The sequence below is a fragment of the Furipterus horrens genome, unplaced genomic scaffold (assembly GCF_987537825.1).
Source record: "Furipterus horrens unplaced genomic scaffold, mFurHor1.1.pri manual_scaffold_4, whole genome shotgun sequence".
Classification (NCBI taxonomy): domain Eukaryota; kingdom Metazoa; phylum Chordata; class Mammalia; order Chiroptera; family Furipteridae; genus Furipterus; species Furipterus horrens.
In genome coordinates, this window is record NW_028327174.1 from 4,439,318 (window position 1) to 4,460,125 (window position 20,808).

The 20,808-nt window shown below is 49.4% G+C and overlaps 1 protein-coding gene and 1 pseudogene across 1 annotated transcript in view; one reads left to right on the plus strand and one right to left on the minus strand.

Annotated features, from left to right (window-relative positions):
• The window catches only part of LOC150010926 (glyceraldehyde-3-phosphate dehydrogenase-like), a 56,953-nt pseudogene that overhangs the window by 7,895 nt on the left and 28,250 nt on the right, over positions 1 to 20,808 (minus strand).
• The window catches only part of TCF20 (transcription factor 20), a 102,389-nt gene continuing 81,929 nt past the window's right edge, over positions 349 to 20,808 (plus strand). The window contains exon 1 of the mRNA XM_090272315.1: positions 349 to 400. The gene's annotated coding sequence lies outside the window, so the exon portion shown is untranslated. The remainder of the gene's footprint in view (positions 401 to 20,808) is intronic.

Genomic DNA, 20,808 nt, shown 5'->3' on the forward strand with positions numbered 1-20,808 from the left:
CGGCCCCGCCCCCGCCGCGCGCCCTCCCGCCCGCCCGCGCGCTGCGGCCCTGAGCCTCCCCATTGGCCGCGCGCCGTCACCTGACGCTCTGTTATTTCCTGTGTGTTGGGAGAATGGAGAGAAAAAATCCCGAATCGAGCGGCTTTCGGCCCCTGCGAGGCGGCCGCGGCCTCCGTCGGGGGAGCCCGCCCTGAGGCGCGCCCGACCGGGCAGCGAGTGCGCGGGCCGGAGCGAGCCTCGAGGGGCCGCGGCCCCGGCCCGCCCCGCCGCCGTCCCGGGCTCCTGAGCTGGAGGCGGCGGAGGCTCCCCCACCCCCACCCCGCGCAGCACCGCCCGCTGCCGCTCCCTCCCCTCCCGCCCCCGGCCGCGGCCGAGGGACCGGGCGGGGGGGCTCCCGCAGGTAACCGCCGCCCGGGCGGGGAGGCGAGGGGGACAGGAGCAGGGGTCAGGGCTGAGGGGCTGGGGCCACGGCTGGGGCCCGGCCGGGATGTCCGGCCTCGGGGGCTTGGGGCAGAGGTTCTTGCCTGGCCCGACCTGGGAGTGCTGAGGTTCCGGGGCCGAGGCTCGGGGTGCTGGGGGCAGGGGCCCCGCCGGCGCGACCCGGAGTGCAGAGAGGAGCGGCCTGGCCTGGTCAAGGGTTGCCGAGGGGAAGTGGCCCGGCCTGGCATTGGCGTGCGGGGGCTCGGTCCGGCCTGGGAGTCCCGCAGGGCTGGGGCACCGGTCCTAGCCCGAGGTAGGTACCTCCTCGTCGCGGCCTCGGGTGCCGAGGAGGCGGGTGCAAGCAGGCGGTGCCCGAGGGTCGCCGGGGTCCGCGGCGCCCGCCCAGGGGCCCCTGGCCGCTTCGGGGACCGGGCTGCGCTCGCTTCTCCGCTGCGGGTCAGGGGCGAGGCCGGTGGGCGGAGGGCCGGGCTTGGGGCGGGGAGGGGCTGGCCTGGCGGACTGGGGTGGCGCGGGGGCGCCCGGGAGTCGGAGCGCGCCCCGGCCGCGGGAGGGACAGGGTCCCGTTCATTGCCTTGCGAGCACCTGAAGCCATGTGGACGCAGCTGCTTCGCGCCTGGTGGGGGCGGAGGGCAGGTACCGGCCGGCAGGGCGCAAGGTCCCGGCGCGGCGAGGGGCGGGGAGCGGCGCGCAGGACACACTTCCTGCGTGGGGTTTTCTCCCTCTGCCCCGCCGCGGTGAGCAGGGCGGGGTGTTTGAGGCGGTGGTCCCCGGGAGCGAGCGGGCGCGCGCTCGCGTGGGGGCCTTTGGCTTTCAGCTTCCCTTCCCTTTTGGGGAGGAAAGTGGTGTTGAGGAAGGTGGCTGATCCGGCCCTACCCGCCGCGGTCACGGCGGGAGGTGGGCGATCTCCGGGGCGCCAGGATGGGAGTGAAATTGAGAGAGTTTGGGGGGGGGTGCCGAGGAGCCCCCGCCTTCCTGGGACTGTGGGTGGGGATTATTGTCTTTTTGTGGTTGTGGACACTAGTGCGCTGTGCCCGTGTGAAGCCCTTTAGTTTGCCTTTGGGGACAGATCAGAATTAAGATTTCCCCCTTCCCTCTGCCCTCCGTCTCCCAAAGATTAGATGACTGGTAACTGCTGTAAAATGGATGGAATTTCCAGGCGATTATCTAACAGGCAGATCTTTGGATGATAATTGGACCCTTATGTTAACAGCCTCAGTGAGGAGTTCCGTGAAACATCTGACGTGGGGTGGCAGCTCGGTGGAGTGGGAGACCGCACTGAAGTCCGGCGCGCAGAGACCAGGCGTCTCACTGCCCGCTTTGCCACCGATGAACCATAACCCTGGCCCCTTACCTACCTCTCACGGCTCCGATTTCCTCCTCTCTCAGATGAGAACTCTCTTCCAGAGCAAACCTTACAGGGGACTTTTGGGTAGTTCTGTTTGGTTTTTGTGCTCCTACTTCGTGCTTTTGTCTTAGCCAGAAACCTCCTGCCTGAGAGACGCAAGCTGTACCTTAACCTGACTTCTAAGAGCCTGTCCAGCCTTTTAGCCTCCAGCCTCTTCCTTCTCCAGCGGAGCATAAAACTGGGTCACAATGGTTTTTCCTCAAATCCTAGATGTTCTGTGCTTTTTCAGAAAGTGTATTATACCCTAGCTTATGCTGAACGTGTCTTCTGTTTTTGGTCTTTGTGCAAGAAGTCACCAGGAAAAACAATCCAGGGAACATTCGGCTCCTTGGAGCTGCGGATAATGCACGTGCATTTGGGTCTGTGTGTGGTTGGCTCCAGGGCATCCCAAGAGCTTTCCATGCGGGAGATGGGGAGGGATTTAAAGTTCTTCCAAGGGATGTTTGGCATCTGGGTCACCTGAAATGTCCAGTTCCAGCATTCTCGGAGCAGAGATGACGTGGAATTCCATTATACATGTCCTGTGAGATGGCACGCTAGTGGAGTTAACTGTCACCTCAGGGTGCACTAATTGTTTGCATCCCCAATTTATTCCTTAATGGTAGCCGGGGGCTTCCTCTCTGATGCTGAAGAACCCCAATTAGTTTCACTGATTTTTATGGGGTGTGAGGGCCTTAGGCCACGCTCCTGCCTGGTTGGCCTCTTCAGACCAACCTCAGAAGTTGGCCTTATTGTAAATTTCTAATACTGTGATGCTTGAGGGGCATGTGCCTCGTGTGGTGTGATGGTCTTCCTCAGATCACTTTTCATTCAGTCTGTACAGACACAGACGCTTTTTAAAAGGGAATGAACACTGGTAAGTGTGCTCATACTATTGACCTTGGAGGCAGATGGGTAGAATTTTTCTTGTATGTTGACATCAGGCCTGTCACTTGAGGCACTTTTATCCATCTATACAGCTATCAGTTACTTGGCGTTTCCCCAAAATAAGCAATTTATTTTACATTGATATTTAAATTGTGACTTTGTTTGGTGTGGAATTTTAAAAACCCTAGTTCCTTAAATTATAAGTAATCACATGTATATTATGTTTATGTTACAAGGAAAAGTGAGAAAACTCGTATTCTACAAAGGTAGTTTGTGTATGTTTATATATGTGAGAGAGGGTTGCCAAGGTAGTAAGATGTCAGGAGACATCTTTTAGGTTTTATAACTTTTTAGTGGTATGGACTGGAATGTAGTTGAAATCACATCTATTTAGACCTGCAAGTTAGAGTGGGACCACTTCTGGCGAGTTCAACCTTCTCTTCTTATAGATAGGAAAGGACACTAACATTTGGTTGTTTTAAAAGGCTTCAGTGTGCTAGGTTCTGTTCAAGGTATTTTAAGTTGCCTTTAAAAATCCACCTCCACCCAGCCCTGGCCCAGTGTCTCAGTTGGTTGGAGCGTCGTCCTGTAGACCAGTAGGTTGCAGGTTCGATCCGTGGTCGGGGCACATATGGGAGGAAATCAGCTGGTGTTTCTCACATCAGTGTTTTTTCTCTTTCTCTCCCCCGCCCTTCCCCTCTCTCTAAAATCCGTAAGGTGAGGGCTAAAAAAAATTCCCCCAGCAGACCTGAGAGGTCGGTCAGTCCTTTCCTTTTCCTGAGAGGTCATAGAGCTAGTGAGGGGTCAGGCAGGTGACTGCCCCCCTGCTCTCTGCCCACCCCCCTGTCCTCCCAAAGCCCTTACTAGATCCAGTATAGCTCAGTGCCTGCTCAAGGCAAAATCTGGTGGTGGTAGATTGGTCTTGAAATCCATATTTTCTTCTTTTTAAAGTTATAATGAACTTCGAATCTGGACTTGGGCAAAATAATGAGAAGCTTGACCTCTGGGAGTTTTCTAAGCTTTCGTTTTCCCCACACCTGGCCAGTTTTACCAGTGCACCTGAGATTACATCTAAACTGTTTCTCTTTCATACCCACTTCTGCATTTCTGTCCCTGAGCTGAAATCTTTATTGTCTTAAAGAGTGATATACGGTAATATATAAGGGCTGTCTCTTTTCTATTACTGGTTTACAATGCAGAGGAATCATGTTATCTGGTGACTGCTCTTGGTTTGACCAGAAGGGACTCAAAAGGCACATTGACAAAAAAACAGTTCTTTTCCCAGCATGCCTCAGGTACTCTTCCTCTCAGGGACTTGTATCAAGGCACCTTAGTGCTCATTGGATCTGTCGGAGGCACCTGACTGCTGCCTTCATTTTCTCTTTGTGAAGGTAAAAGTAACAAAGCAAAAACAGTGAGACCTATTTATATTGGAGCAAAACTACACATCAACGTTATATATTTAAAATATAATGCAGTTGACGGCTGAATAACACAAGGGTTGGGATGCTGATCCCCGCCACCCCCCGGCATATAACTTTGACTCCCCCAAGACTTGACCAGTAGCCTACTGTTGACGAGAAGCTTTATCAGGAACATACACAGTTGATTAACACATCGTCGTCGTCGTCGGCAGCCGTCCGTCTCGAGAGACGATGGTGTAGCTTCTTAAGAGTCTATCTGCACCGCCGAGAATGGTTGTGCAGTCCGACTCGGGAGTGACACGGTATCTGTCTCCTCCCGTGTTGAATCGACATCTTGCGATGACGCTGGAGTGTCCTCTCCAGTGAAGCTGAAGCTACAGAGCCTGGGCAGGGTGATATGGAGGGTCTGCTGTTGCCCATGCAGCAGACCCCCCCTCTCTTCGCAGCTGAAGGGTCCAAGGGAAAGACGGAGTCAATACAGCTTGGCTTCAGGTGCGCCGCAGGAGTTGCCAGTGTTGACTACAACGTCAAACCGCCTTAGGGACTCCGGCTCCGGATTTTCTGTCGGGGTTTACTCCCTTAGCCTTTCCCCTGAAGAGGTATGCCGCAAGGCAGCGGAGGTTTTTTGGAGTCAGAGTTTTCCTTCTCTGATGTGCCCTGACTGGAAGATCGAACCAGCGACACTTAGCTCGCAGGCCGACGCTCAATCCACTGAGCTAAACCAGCCAGGGCTAACACATACTTTGTGTATTATAGGTATTAGGTACTATATTCTTACAATAAAGTAACCTAGAGAAAAGAAATTCATAAGGAAAGTACACTTGCAGTATTTATTGGAAAAGTGGGTCAGCACAGTTCAAACCTAGATTGTTCAACTCTATAATGAAATCAAGGCTTTTCTAGTGCATGGTTTGGGCCCACTGCACTTAGCCTGGGGAGTTTCTTACTCTCAGTTAGGCTGTTGAAGTCCCTTTAATGCCAGCACCTGTGGTATGTGCAGTGTGGGTGAAAGGTTCTCATGGCAACGCATGCAGTCGGGAGCTGTGTTTGCTCTGTAAGTAATGCGCGCAGCCCAGCAGGAAGATGACCTATTGGTGTCCCTGATGCTTCGTTGTGGGGAAGTTTAGAAAGGAAACATCAACTACAGTGGAAAACATCCATGTTGTAGTATGTACATGTAAGCGGTTCTGTCGGCAGGGGTGGACGTCCATTGGAACACTTGACTGTGGGCCTGATGGGGAGATGGTTCCATGTTTGAACATCGCGTCCTTGGAGGTAGACTGAGGTTCTCTGTGTGTTGTGTTCTAAGTTTTAGTAACAAGTATTGGTGGGCCCTGTTCTAAGCATGGGAGATGCCGTGGTGAGCAAGATAGGGAAGGAGCCTGTTCTGGAGACAGACTGTAAACAGACTGTCAACGTGAATGTCAGGTGGTGATGATAATGGCTATTAAGAGAATAAAGAGACAATATGATAGTGACTCAGGGCATGCAACTTAGAGTAGTCATGAAGATGTTCCCTCTTCTGAAGCCTTTTCTGCCAGCTGGGCAGTCAAACTTGATCTGTGGGATAGGTGGAAATGGCATTAAACAAAGTAAATAATTTGCTTTAGTCCTGAGCATCTTGAGGAGTTAATCCAAAGGATAGAGGTGGATTGACTGAAATCTTTCCTTTGTTTATATCCTTATGCTTTGTGCATGGAGACCTAGCTCAAAAGAGCTTGAGAGAGATTATTAGCGGTACCTTGTAAAGGGTAAGAAAGAGGGATGTTGTCTGCTTTAATCATTCCAGTACCAAAAAAATGTAGAAATATGTTTAAATATTGGTGGGTGCTAGGCATTATTAGAAACATCCATTACTTGAGTGCATGTTTCTTTGTTGGGGAGTTGGATTGGGGTGTTGTAGTCATGGAACTTTGTTAAAGCTTCAGATGAAGCCAGCAACTCTTAGTGACATCCTCATGCATAGTACTGTGCTGGGTATTGCTTCAAATAAAGGGTCCAAAGTGACTGAGTGGAACTTGGGTTGGGAGGGCCCGGGCTGCGGAGGGAAGCAGGGGCCTTGGCGGGAGCAGACGGCTCCGGTCAGACAGGCTTCGTTACCTGGCGCCCAGAGGGTTCGTCCTCCCAGCCTTTTCCCAGCAGCCGGCCGGGGTCCTGCATGCATACCTGCGCCTGCCCTTTCTGAGCGGCCTGATTATAGGGTTATATGGGGAGTGCGGATAAACCTAAGGACTTGTCTACTTTAGCCCTTTCACCTTACCTCTCAGGGAAGGTGCTGAGAAGGTGGTGACTTGTCCCAGGCCAAGTGGGTTTACTCTGACAGACAAGGTCTGCACCCTGTTCTTTCCCACCAGCACCCATGCTCTCCCCAGAGGATTGGTAATGAGCAGTTGCTCTTGAGTCAATAAAGAAAGGAAGCTTGTGGGTGCCAATGTACCCACTTAGGGAAAAGGCTGTGTCGTGCCAGTCTTAAGTCAGGAGAAAGACGGCCCGTCAATTGTGAAAGCAGAGGCGGGGCAGAGTTTCCCCAGAGACACGCAGTGTTGGGCTCTTAGGCCCCGTTGAGGCATAAGCTCATCCTGATTGTGTCTTGGTCCAGAATGGACGGCACGGAGCAGCTCCAGGCCACGTTCAGCAGTCGTCGTGAAGCTAGAACGAAGCCCTTTAGGTGTGGGGGGAAATTTCTGATACGTGGCTTAAAATTGAGTTCTAGGATTCGAGTTGGGGCCCTGGCAGTCCTAAATCTTCATCTCCAGACCCCAGGTCAGGGAGGGTTTCACTTCTGCATTTAGGAACTCTGTAAATATGAAGCATTACCTTGGGAGCCTGGAGATTGTTCACTGTGCCTGACCACAGTGGGGATTCTTGGGGAGCAGGGCCGCCTCCCTGCACACTTCCCTGACTGAGCGCTCTGGTGGGCCGGTTACCTGTGGGCAGGTTTCCGAGGCCTTTGGCAGGAATGTGAGCGGGCGCTCTGCTGTGGAAGTCCCCGTGACGGGTCCTTTACGGAGGCAGCGGAGCAATTGAAGGGGGATGTGTGGCCGCAGTCCGGCGCCATCACTTAGTGGCAGTGACCTTGGACGTTTTGCCTGAGCCAGTTTCCCCATAGGTGAAGTGGCGGGGTCCCCTCCTCAGGCCCGCTGGGGAAGGAACTCAGAGGAAGAGCATGCAGCATGGCGCCCCACCCACAGGGACACCCCCCCAGCGGCGGTGGTCCTTAGACATTCCGCATTGTGCTGCGCACCAGGACGCCGAACCAAGCGCTTTACGTCCTTAAGCGGCTGCCCCGCAGAGAAAGGCAGTTAAACGGATATCAGAAGTGCCATGACGGGGCAGGGTGCGGTGCCGTACCAAGACGTGGGACCTTGCCGCGAAAGGCCACAGGCGGCTTCTCAAAGGAGGCCTGTTCACTCTCTCATCACCCACTTGTCTCTCACTTGCCTCGTCCCACCTCTGGGCGCATTGCTTCCCTTGTTCTTGACCGTTGGCATTCTCTGGACTCCGCCTGGGCTTCTCAGATATCTGCAGGCGCTCACGATTGTCCATAGGCTGACCACCCCGCCCTGGTACCTTCAGCCAGACCTCTCTCCTGGCTCCTCCGACTCCTGCTTGACTCTGCTGCTCGGATATCTCACCAGTAACTTGAACTTCACAGTCCAAAGCTGAACGCATATTCCTCAGAAACTTTCTCCTCTACTCTTCCCTTCTCCCTAAGAGGCTTATCATCCATCCGGTTCCTCACGTCCGATTTCTCCTTTTCTCCCAGCGCCTTCTGCATCTTATCCATTACCGCGTTACTGCCGGCGCTCTGTCCGTAATTTGACTGACTGGCTGCCCTGCCGCCACTACCCTCGGGGCCGCCTCCTGTCCTACCTGGGGCTGTGATTGCCTGACCATGGCTCCTCCTGTCTCTCTCTATTCCGCTTTGCCCAGAGTAGCCAAGAGTCGCCTGTCTCTGTTCTGCTTAAAACCTTTTAACAGGTTTTTATAGTACTTAGAAGAAAACCCAAACCCCCTGCCCTTTCCCAGTAGACCTGATACCCTGGCTCTCCTGCTGCCTTGGCTTGCCCTCCTCCAGTCACACTCACTTTCTCTCAGGCTCCCAGAGGCACCAGGCCCTTTTTCGCCTGGGGAGCTTTGCTAGCTCCTCTGCCCGGAGCACTGGCTGTCCCCGGCCTCTTCTCATCCTTCAGGATATTTGTGGAATGCATAAACAACATGAGACAGCGGCAGAGGGGACGCCCGAGGAGGGGAAGTGTCCTTGGGAGAGCTGGGAGAGCGAGTCTGGTTGGAGCACAGGTGGAGTGTGTTCAAGCAGAACAGCCAGCACTCAGCTACATGCCCAGGAGAGCGTAAAAGGGTGCCGCCACTTCAGGAAGCTGGGGGTTTCTCAAAAAGTTGAATGATGTCTACCCTGTGACTGAGAAGTTTCATTTCTAGGTATTGATGCAAGAGAGATGAAAATGCATGCCCACAGATAGGCCTTGTGCAAGAACGTTCATACAGCGCTCTTTGTGATAGCCTCAAACTTGAAACAGCTCAGATGCCCCCAGTGGGAGAATAGACAGTGGAAGACCACTCAGCAATAAAAAGGAACAGACTGCTGATACAGGAAATGAGGATGACGCTCACATATTATGCTGAGTGAGAAGCCAGAAACAAGTACATGACGGACGATCCATTTATCAGGTATTCTAGACTAAGCAAAACTAATCTATGAAACTAGAAATCAGATCGGTAGTTGCTTCTTGGGTGGGAGGGGACAGAAGGGAACTTCCTAGAGCGATGGAAATGTTCTGAGTCTTCATAGGCATTCATCGATCTGATGGAGTCTTATATTTATGTAATTTTACTATATGTAAATTATGCCTAAAAAGAACCTAGGGATTGTCCTAGATTCCCCTTTCCCCCATGTTTAATCTCCCTGCAAGTTCTGTTCATTTTATACCCAAAATATATCCCGAATGTGTACTCTCCCATCTCAGGCACTATCCCTGTATCTGGACTGTATCATTAGCCTCCTGACTGGTTTTCCAAGCCCCTGGTTTTGCCCTCCTCCCAAACCATTGTCTACTTACCAGCTAAAACGACCTTTAACATTCAGGTTGGATGATCTCACTCATCTTCTTACAACGCTCTGGTAGCTGTTCCCCGCTTCCACCAGCCCACAAGGGCCCATCTGACCCCGGCCTCCCTCTGAGCCCCTTTGACCTGGCTCCTCCTTGCTCCCTAAGTTCAGGCCTCCTTGACTTCCCACTGTTTCTCAACAGCCCAAGGTCATTTCTACCTGAGGACCTTTATCCTTGACTCCTCGCTCTGCCTGGAGCTCTCTGCCTCCCAAATCCCCGTGAGACCTGTTTCTCTTTGGCATTCAGGTGTAGTTTAAACGTCTCCTCCTCTGAGCGGTTCTCCTGATCCTCCTGTCTAGAGGAGTGCCCCATCACCTCATCCTGCTTTATTTTATTCATAACTTTGATCACCATCTAAAATTGTCTCGTCTTTTATTTATTTGCTGCCTGTCTCCTCCCTCTAGGATCAAGCTGGGCTTCTTGTTCACTGCTGTGTACTCAGTGTCTGGCAGTGTTTGGCACGGAGTGGGTTCTGAGTACTGACAGAGGGCACTGAGCACGGAGGTGCCGGGGTGAGAATGCTGGAGGGGATGTGCTAGTCGGGGAGGGGGTCAGACGGTCAGGACTCCGGCTCGAAAACAAGGTGATGGTGGTGCCTATTCATTGAAGTAGAAGACAGTGGAGGAAGAGAGGATTGGGGTGGGCGCAGTGATGAACCTCACTGTAGACTTCAGTTGGAGGCGCTTGTAAGGAAGGCCTCAGGGGTTTGAGGTGCAGATCTGACCTTGAGGAGGAGGAGCCAGACTGCGGGCTAAGTTGTGCAGGGTAGCACATGTGTGTCCGCCTCAGAGTGGGGGGCAAACAGAGAGTGTGAGTGAGAGAAGGGGTCCTTTTTTCCTGTTGGAGGGCCGGGTGTCTCCCCCCAGTAGCAGGGACCTGCCGGAGCTCAGCCCCAGGCCTGCAGTTTTAGAGTCCGTTCTGCCCACCCCTCAGTGAAGTCATTGTTGCCCATAACGACAAGTGCCCGGAGGGTCAGGACGGAACTCGGAGGAATGTGAGCACTTAAGGGAGCAGGGCGGTGTGTAAAGAGCAAGAAGATGCGGCCGGACAGGTTGGGGGAAAGCCCGATGCCGGAGGAGGAGCCCGAGGTGCCTGGAGCGCCGAGAGGGGCTGTTGGGAGGGAGGGGCTGCGGCCCGGGGCTGCGTCTGCTGGGAAAGTGAGCTGGAGAGGTGGGAACGGTGAGTCTGGAGCCAGCCTTCCTGCAGTTTGGCTCCTAACGTGAAAAGGAGCTGCAGGGAGAATCTGGAGTCCAGAGAAGAATTTTTTTTATATATAGGAGAACCTTGAGCCTGTGTAAATTGAGGTGGGACTGAGGTGCTGGGTTGAGGACCTTCCCGGAGAACTGGGGGTCCCAAGGCCATCCACGGGACTGGCTCTGGGTAGTGAGACTCCCCCTCCCAGATAACAGCAGATGTGTGGGTGGGAGCAGAGGAACTTGGGGGTTGGGAAGGCAAGGAGAGCTTTTCTGTATATTCTGTGAGGGGCTCTGCTCAGGGACAGGAGCCCAGTGAGGAGCTGGAAACTGGAAGGATGTAGGGGAGGTTTGGGGAGACCGCTGCGGCGAGCAGAGAGAGCCAGCTAAGGAAACAAGAATTGCAGGGGAAAAGTAAAGCGTAGTTAGGATGAGCTTTCTTCCTCCTAGGGTTTTTGAGAAACTGGTCAGAACTTTACAGTTCTTTGTCTAGCTCTGGATTCCAGTGACTGGGACCCTGCTTTTCCTACCTCGTGTCTGGCAGGCCCACCCCTTCCCCGTATGCCCCTGCCATCCCCGGGCGTTAGACCCGCGACTTGTATGTTACTGCATTGTTCTCATGTCTTATTTACCCCGTTCTTACTTAGCACTTACTGTGTTAGGTGGGTGGCCGTGTTCTGAGTGTTGTACCAAAACAGCACAGAGAGGTGGGAGTCGCTCTTATGCCCTGGGAGCTGGGCTGCCCCCCGGGTCTGCAGAGGCATCTGGGGCGCAGGAGGTGGGAGTCACCCACCGTCTTCCCAAGCCCAGCCAGAGCCGCCTTTGTCACCGCGCTCTCATCTTTTGGGTACCTGCGTAGGACGTGTGCTAGGGAGCCTGCGAAAGGGCCCCAACACCACTGCGCTAGGCTCTAAGGCCCTTGGAGTCAAGGCTGTGCTCTGCTATATTTCACAGCCCCCACGGCCGGTGAGTGCGTTGAGAGTAAATGCCCGCACCGTTGCCTCTGACCCTCTCCTGGGGCACCCCACCTTCCCCCTCTGTCCTCATCCTTCTGTCACCGTAGACTGTATCTGTTTCTCCCCGAGACGGTCTGTTCTCAGGTGGCTGCCATGCCTTCTTCATCTTCATGTCCCTTTTCCTTCCCATGGTAGGAATTAAGTAGTGTTCAATGTGGGTTTGTAGGAAACTTGAAAAGCATGCCTAGGAGTGAGTAAAATGGTTGAAGGATGGGGAGAATTTCAGAAAACTGCTGGCTGCAGAACTGCGTTCATTTAGCCTGGTTGAAGGGTTCCGAGCGGTGAGTGAACAAGGGTCTTAGAGTGGCGGCTCGGCGTCCGCTCTGAGGGGGAAGGCAGGAGATGAGGTTGGGCTGGGGGGTACGTGGTGCAGGCACGCAATCTGGGGAACCCCGGCGGTCAGGAAGGCTGGGAATTCCTCCTGGAGGGTTGGGAACAATGGAGTGGACTCGTCTGCGTTCAGTGATCCCTGCCTGAAGGCAGAGGTATGGAGAACATGCCTTCGGGATTCCAGCCACACGGCTCCTGTAAGCTCAACGTGTGCACGGTCAGCGCAAACGACCCCGAACAGACTCACAGGTGCCGGCACATTAGTGACCAGACATAACAAAAACATACATGTGGCACTGAATTTAGTGCTGCTGTTTCTTTCGTTTGCTTTTGTTTCTTTTCCTAATGGATGCATGAATTTAAACATGACCAGCAGTAGAATCTTCATTTCTTTTAGTTGAAAAAGTCTTTGTAAAGGAGATTTCTAATGTACTGAATAGGAGAAATTTCAGTTGGAGTGAAGGACTTTAATAATGATGCAGCCTGTGTCATTTATTAAATGTCTTTTTTAAAAAAACTTTAAAGTTTTGCTGCACGGCCAGCAAACTGCTGAAAGTTGGCTACTCTAAATATAGAGTACACAGGCCAAATGGAGCTCATGGGAGTGAGACCTCAGAGAAAATATAAGAAAAAGAAAATACCTATTTTAGTTCAGCCAAGATTGCTAAGTATATACCATTCTAGGCATAAGAAGTGCAAAAATAAATAAAGAATCTTCCCTTTCCCCGGAGTTCAGTGTCTCTGGGAGAGTCAGACATGGGCAGTTAATATTTATAAAAAGCTACATAGGATCTCTTAAGGCTGTAACAGGGGTATAGCCAGAGTTCCAAGAGAGAGCTGGGGAAGAGGCTTCCCTCCAGATTAAGGGTGGGGAGAGGATCGGAGCAGGCTGTGGAGGAGGGGACTTGAGAGCAGGGCCTGGAAGGGTGGAGAGAGAGCCAAGCGGACAAGGAGGAAGGGCCTTTGAGAACCAAGGCTCAGAATGTGGCCCATGACACTGCCAAGCACAGGTTCTTAGAGGGCCTGGAGGCCGCAGGGAAGGGCTGGCCTGGAGGGACGGTGGCCTGGAGGGAGGTGGGAACAGCTTGGTGATGGGCCTTGTTTGTTGGGATTGTGAGGAGGGGTGGAGGTGAAACGACCCCTGCCTCTTCCTGTTCTGGTTTTCCCCTGGCGGAAGCCCTAATGCCCCACCTGCATGAGAAGGATCTATAAAATGTAGTGGCTGGTTTGGATACACAGGAAATTTTGGCATCAGTCCACTTTGATTCCAAAACAGATAGGCAAGGATATTTTATTTATCAAAAACTTAAGTAATACTAAATGACAATATAAATAATTATTTTATATAAATAAATTCTAAGTTCCAGGTATTGTTGTAAACACTTAAAAAATATTAATCCACTTGCTTATCATAATCCTCTTGAGGTAGGTACTATGATCTCCATTTTCAGATGAGGAAACTGGGTAACAGAAGGTAGTGACTTGCCCGAGGTCTCTCATCTAAAAGGGAGCAGAGCCAGAGTTTGAAATCGGGCATCCTGACTCCAGATTCTGTGCCCTTCACCTGTACACAGTGTGATTCTGTGTTTAATTTGCATGAACTGGAAGATGAATCTTGCAGAATAAGTATGTGTGTGACCCTTCAAAGCGGAAGAGTTCAGGTTTGGACGTGTGAGCACAGGGACTGCCTGTTCCCCGTCATAGTCTCAGGCACCACCTACAGGAGTGCTTGGTGTGTAGTTTGTGCTCAGCAAATAGTTTTTGTGTGAATCAATAAATGAAGTCGACTTCTGCTGCCAGCTCTTCAAGGAATATGCCACAGGGGCTTCAGCTGCTTCTCCCTGTTGGTTCCTGGTCCCTTTCTGAATTAATGAGTTGTATGAGTTTATTGCTTGCTGGTTTTTATTGAACTTACCTTGCTCAGCTTTCAAAGGGTGCTCGCTCAGTGTACCGCTTTCTTGATTTAAATAATCAGCAGTTTATTTTTTTAATCAAAATACTAGGTTTTAGGACTTCAGCAGAAATTTTTTTATATAAATGAGATTTCTCTTGTTGGCACTTTTGGTTTTTCATATGCCTATATTTAAGATGTGATCCCTGAAAATGTTACTAAAGAGAATTGGAATTGACTTCTAATTATAGTAGGTGGTATTAATATATTTATGGAATCCTTTCTCAACAGGCCAAGCATTATCTCTACTTCCTTTTTTTCTTGCCAGTATTCTTTAATACTTGATACTGGTCCATCTGTATCTGCTGAAGAAGCTTCTTCAGTGAGTGATTCATTGAGAAATCTTGTCCAGGAACCCAGTGATTTGGAATACAACTCAAGAGGTGTCTCTGCGAATGTAAAGTCACACCCCTGACCACGTACACTCATATCTGATTTCATTTGAACCTGAGGAAGAGCAGGCTAGTGTTTTCTCTCTGCTTTGGCTAATTCTGCATTAAATCATTTGGGAATAGGGCCCTGGCCAGGTGGCTCAGCTGGTTGTACACCAGAAGGTTGCGGGTTCGGTCCCCATTTGGGGCACACATGGGAGGCAACCAGTTGATATTTCTCACATCAACATGTCTCTCGAATCAGAAACTACCGAGGTCTGTCCAGAAAGTATCCAGCCATGTAAAAATTGAAGACACACATTTATTGAAGAAGATACAAGAAACGTTGTACATAAGACAATGACGCCTCAGTACCTTTCAAAATAGGCACCTTGGGACCTCACACAGTTCTCCCATCATCTCTTCCACTGTACAGAACGCTGCAAAATCCTTTGTTGGAATTGCCATCAGCTGCCGCATCGTATTTTCCTGAATCTCATCAATGGTCTGAAATCTCTTCCCTTTCAAAGGTGACTTTAGCTCTGGGAAAAGCCAGAAGTCACAGGGCACCAAATCTGGGCAGTAGGGGGCTGAGTCGCCTGGGTGATTTGATGTTTTGCCAAAAAGCTCTGCACGCGATGTGATGTGTGAGTGGGCACCTTGTCATGAGGAAGCTGCTGGTCACCTGTTGCCAGTGGTTGCAGCCATTTTTTTCATATTGCATCTCTCAACTGATGAAGAGCAGTGAGGTCATGCGCCTTATTAATTGTTCGGTGTGGAGGGGCATCCTCGTGATGGACAATACCTTCCCAATCAAAAAACACAGTTAACATGGTCTTGATCTCACTGTGACTTTGCCGTGCCTTCTTCAGGTGTGGAGAACCAGGCAACTTCCATTGGGACTGCTGGGCCTTCATTTAGGCCTCATAGCTGTAGACCCACAGTTCATTTCCGGTCATGACCTTGAAGAAATCTGGTTCACTGGTAGCAGTCTGAATCAAGTCATTAGCAACTGCAGCACGATGGTCCTTCTGCGCTAGTAGTAATAGAAGCCACAGGATGAATTTCGCCACAATGCGTTTCATGCCAAGATCTTCCCTCAAAATCTCGGGCACAGTGGTGTCTGGAATCCCCAGATCAGCTTCTGGTTCTTGCGCTGTCAGTCGCTGATCTTTGTTGATTGCAGCCCATGCATGATTAGCATCCTCAGGGGTTCTGATTGTTGCAGGCCTTCCAGAACGTGGATCGCTTTCAACATGTTCTCGACCATCTTTGAAGCATCTGTGCCACACTTGTATTTGTGCTGCACTCATTGCATTGTCCCCAAGAGACTTCCGAGTCACCCGAACAGTTCCCACAGAGGAATGTTCAAACAATGCAAAATTTGATGCAGATTTGTTACTCTACTTGCTCAATCGTTTTGAATGTGACGGCCACACAGTACATGTGCTCACTCAACAGTGTCTACCGCCCCCACCGGCTATTACAGTGAAGTTGTCGTCATCCATGCATGTGCATTCCTGGCCACTCTCCTTGGCTGCCAGGTCACATTGATGTCGCACAAACTATTCTCATTATATTAACAACGGCTGGACTTTTTCCAGATAGACCTCGTATGTGTAAAACTCATTTGGTAATAATAAAATGGGAAATTTTGTCTCTTTCGATCTATAAATGAATATAAGACTTATAGAACAGTATATTGTTTTTCTTCTTGACCTGATTCAGCTTGTTAACATTTTATTAAAATATATACCTCATTGTATTTTATTTTCTTATATGATTTGACTATACTAAATTAAAAACTTGAAAAAAAAATCCCACTAACTGTATCTCCGTGCTAGAGTTAAAATTTTCATATGAAAACAATTAACTTTTGATGAAATAGTTATACATGGAAATAATTATGTATGTTACAGAAAAAATTTCAAGAATGTTAGCATAGTGTTTTAGTTTAACCAACTTTTAGAACTGTTCTTTTTTTATTGAAATATATCCTTTTAATATAAAATTAATTGTGCTTATGATATAAAATTCAAACAATACCCAGGTGTATATCACACTCTCCAGATATAACTACTGTTTACATTTTTGTGCATATCATAATGCACTTTTTTAAAAAAATAGGATTTGTTTTTAGAGCGGTTTTAGGGTCACAGCAACATTGAGAGGAAGATACAGAGATTTCCCCCTATGCCCTGGCTCCCCCACAGTCTCCCCCATTATCAACATCTCCCGCCAAAGTGGTACCTTTGTTACAACTGATGAACCTGCATTGACATATCATTATCACCTAGAGTCCATACATAGTTTACATTACAGTTTACTCTTAGTGATGTACATTCTGTGGTTTAGAGAAATTTATAATGACATGTATTCACCATTATAGTATCATACAGAGTAGTGGGTTTTTTTTTTAAGATTTTATTTATTTTTAGAGAGAGGGGAAGGGAGAGAGACAGAGATGGAGAGAAACATCATTGAGTGAGAGATTGGTTGCCTCTCACACACCCCCAGTCCAGGACCGGGCCCACAACCCAGGCATGTGCCCTGACTGGGAATCAAACTGACAGCCCTTCGGTTCACAGGCTGGTGCTCAATCCACTGAGCCACACGGGCCAGGGCCAGAGTAGTTGAAGTGCCCTAAAAATTCTCTGTGCTCCACCTGTTTATCCCTCCCCGCACCCCACCCTTGGCAACCACTGGTCTTTTTTACTTTCTCCATAGTTTTTGCCTTTTTTAGAAGGTCAGATAGTTGGGATCGTACAGTGTGTAGCCTTTTCAGGCTGGCTTCTTTCGCTTAGTGATACGCATGAAGTTTTTTTCATGTCTTTTCATGGCCTGATAGCTCATTTCTTTTTAGTGCTGAATAATAGAACTGTCTTTTTATGTGTAGGTGAAGGTGGTTCTTTCCTACTTTTAAAATTTTATTTTTAAGTTACATTTTACATTCCATATTATTTTGTATTTGTTTCAGGTGTATAGCGTAGTGGTTAGGCAATCATACATTTTACAAAGTAGGCCCACAGTATTTTCTGTATCTACCTGACACTGTACACAGTTATTGAAAATAATACTGACTGTATTCCCTATGCTGTAGTTTACATCCCCAGGACTATTTTGTGACCACCAGTTTGTCGTTCTCAATCCCTTCACCTTTTTTCACCCAGCCCCCGGCCCTCCTCCCCTCTGGCAACAGTCTGTTCCTTCTCTGTATCTGTGAGTTTGCTTCTCTTTTGTTTATTCATGTACGTTGCTCTTTAGATTCCACATGTAACTGAAATCATGTGGTATTTGGTTTTCTCTGAGTTCACTTAGCATGATACCCTCTAGGTCCATCCATGCTGTCGCAAATGCTAAGACTTTATTCTTTTTTATGGCCAAGGAAGGTGGTTCTTAATACTGTTTGACAAACTATTCCCAGGTTTCTCTCTGCAGGTGGTCCATCTCCCAAAGACTAAGTGTTTTTTTTTCAGACAGCTTATGCTAAATTATCTAGTTTTTAGACATAAGACCAAAATAATTTGGGTATATTAAACCACTGATCTACTGGCCAGCATCTGTAGACCCTTTACCAAGTGCCAGGCTCCATGCGCAGTATTTATATACATTATTTTATTTAATTCCCCCAAATAGCTATATATAAGGTCAGTACTTTACCTGTGTATTTGGGGTAAAGAAACATTGAAAAGAGATTAAGTAATTTGCAAGAGGAGTTTTAAAAAAAATCTTATCACTTAGCCACCAAGTGATAGAACCGGGGCTGGAAACCCGGCTCTGTGCGGCTCCAAAAGCCCGCTTCCCCTCTGAGTGTGAAAGGCGTCCCTGGTGAAAACGCGCACCGCGGAGCCCCGCGCCCGAGCTCGGGCAGCTCCCTCTCCCCCGCGCGCGCGCTCTCCCCCCCACAATTTCTCTGCACAGCTTCTACCTGACATTTTTTCGTAATGAAAACGTAAGCTCCGCGGATAGAAACCCCGCCCCGTTTGCCTGTGTGTCTCTGTTGCTGGAGCGGTGCGTGGCACACAGTAGGAGCGCCCTGTTTGTTGTGAAGACTGTGCACCTTCGCTTATATCAGGTCATAACATTTGCACTTTTTTTTTTTTTTAATAATCCTCAGCCAAAGACACTTTTTAATGCTTTTTAGAGAGAGAAACATCAATTGACTTCCGCCCATATGTGCACCAACTGGGGATTGCACTGAACCCACAACCCTTTGGTTACAGGGGGGTGCTCCAGCTGAGCCACATTGGCCCGGGAAGATTTGCTTCATCACTTTTGTAGGACAAACTGTTAAGTTATTTTCCTCTTTAGTTAGTGATTGAAGGGAGGTACTTGAAGGAGAGTTGCCTTGAAAAGGTGCTGAGGAGCCGCTGAAGACAGGCCCTCGTGGGTGTAGACACTGGAAGTGGTGGGCAAGCGTTGGGAGGCCTGCCTGAGCTGCTGCCAGGGCCCCGCCCCGGGCCGTCTCCTGCTAGCTCCTGCCCAGGGGTCTTCTCCGGCACGTCACAGCCCTCTGCTGTGTGTTGAGTGACACATGGACTCCTTGCCCTGGCGTTCAGGCGATAGGACCCTGCCCTGCCTTTCTAGTACCACCTCCCAGTTTCCCTCCGCACGTCCTCTGTCGCAGCTCTGTGTCCCTGTCTCCAGGCAGGTGTCCGTGCCCGGTTCTCCCAGTCTCCGTCTGTTGCAGGCTCCATCTTTCACGGCCTTGCTCAAATGCTCCTTTCCCCTGAAGCCCAGCGTTCCCTTAACTGGCTGTTTTTCTCACGACAGATACAGTTTTCCTGTGTGCACTTAATCTTCACTTTATTAAACCCTTCCGAGCATGCCCTTGCCCTCCTTCCCCAGTCCTCTTCAAGGGGAGGATTGCGGGTCAGCGTGCCTTAGGTTCTTGGCAGGGCCTTGAGTGGGCGAGCAGACTGAATATTTTTTGGAGTAGAGAACAAAGGTAGACAAAGACAGAATTAATGGTATTTAGTTTTGGCACCGGGAAGACTTGTCCCTAGCCAGGGATTGTTTGGTGGTCAGGAACCTTTTTGAGGAGAAGCCAGGGGGTTGGGGGTGGGAATTAGTAGAGTGAATTAGGGGGGCTCTGGTACGTTGGAACAGAAGACAAGAGGCCGGGTTAAGGACTAGGTGAGGAGCAGCAGTTTTCAGGGTTCTGACATGAGTCCCCATACCTGTCCTCGGGGCACTTGGCAGTGTAGTGTGAGGGAAATACAAGTGTGTCAGTGCTAATACATTAGAATCTGGCCATGAGAAGGGAAGGTGCTAGAAAACATTGGTTGATTCTAGAAGAGCAGGAGCAGTAAGAGCCAGTAAGAGATCTTAACAAGAGTGTGATCCTGAGCAGCTGGGCAGAAGGGTCGGTGCCATGCAGCAGGAGGCTGTCTTAGGGTCAGACGTCCGTTGTCCTGTCTCCCTTAGGCTACCGTGGCAGAAGGCATCACAAAGACATTTGAGGACGATGCCGGTAAAAGGTTAGCTTTTGGGGTTTGAGCTCAGCTCTTCAAGGAGCAGTGTGAAAAGAAACAGTAGTGAATTTAGCGTTGGGACCCGTATAGCAGCTTGTTCAGTGCTGCGCGTGTTTGCGAGCTGGAGCCTGAGTCATGGGGGTGGGCCAGGGTCGGGGAGACGGGTGAGATGGGAAGACCAAGCGATGGAATGACTCGTTCTCGAGTGTCCTGGGTTCTCTTAGAATGTTTGAAATGGTGTGGAATTCACACAAAATAAAATTAACCATTTTTAATATATTATCAACTATAATAACCATGCTGTACATTAAAAATCCATAACTTATCTTACAACTGAAAGTTTGTACCCTTTGACCAAAATTGCCATTTTTAAGTGAATAGTTCAGTGGCACTTAAGTACATTCAGTTTTGTGCAAACACCACCTCTGTTTATTTCCAAAACATTTCATCATCCCCAAAAGAAACCTTGTACCCCTTAAGCAGGGAGTTCCTCTTTTTCCCTCCTCCCAGCCCCTGAACACTACCAGTCTGCTTTCTGTCTGTGGATTCATTTGTTTTGGTTATTTCATATAAATGGAATCATACATCTGACCTTTTGTGCCTGGCTTCTTTCACTTAGCATGTTTTTGAGGTTTATCTACACTTTGATGTTAGTCCTTGTGGCATTTATCAGTATTTCGTTCTTTTCTATGGCTGAATAATATTTCATTATATATATATTTATATATATATATATATGTGACAGTTTGTTTACTCTTCATCTGTTGATGGACATTTGGGTTGTTTCCACCTTTTGGTTATTTGAATAGCGCTGCTATGAACATGTATGTACATGTATTTGTTTACCTATTTTTAATTCTTAATAAGTTAAAGTATCAACTTTGGTTCAGTTATAACACATGTATCACTGAGAGGTGTTTTCATGTTATTAATGTCTCACATTAATGTGGTATATTTGCTACAATTGATGTACATTATTAACTAAATTTCATAGTTCATATTTGGGTTCACTTTTTGATGTACATTCTGTGAAGTTTGAGAAATTTATCATGTCGTGTATCCACCATTGTAGTATCACACAGAACAATTTCAGCATCCTAGAGGGGTCCTTGTTCCACCTACTTGTCCCTGGGGACCCCTGGCAGCCACTGATCTTTTTACTGTCTCTCTAGTTTTGCCTTTTCCAGAATGCTGTCTAGTTGGAATC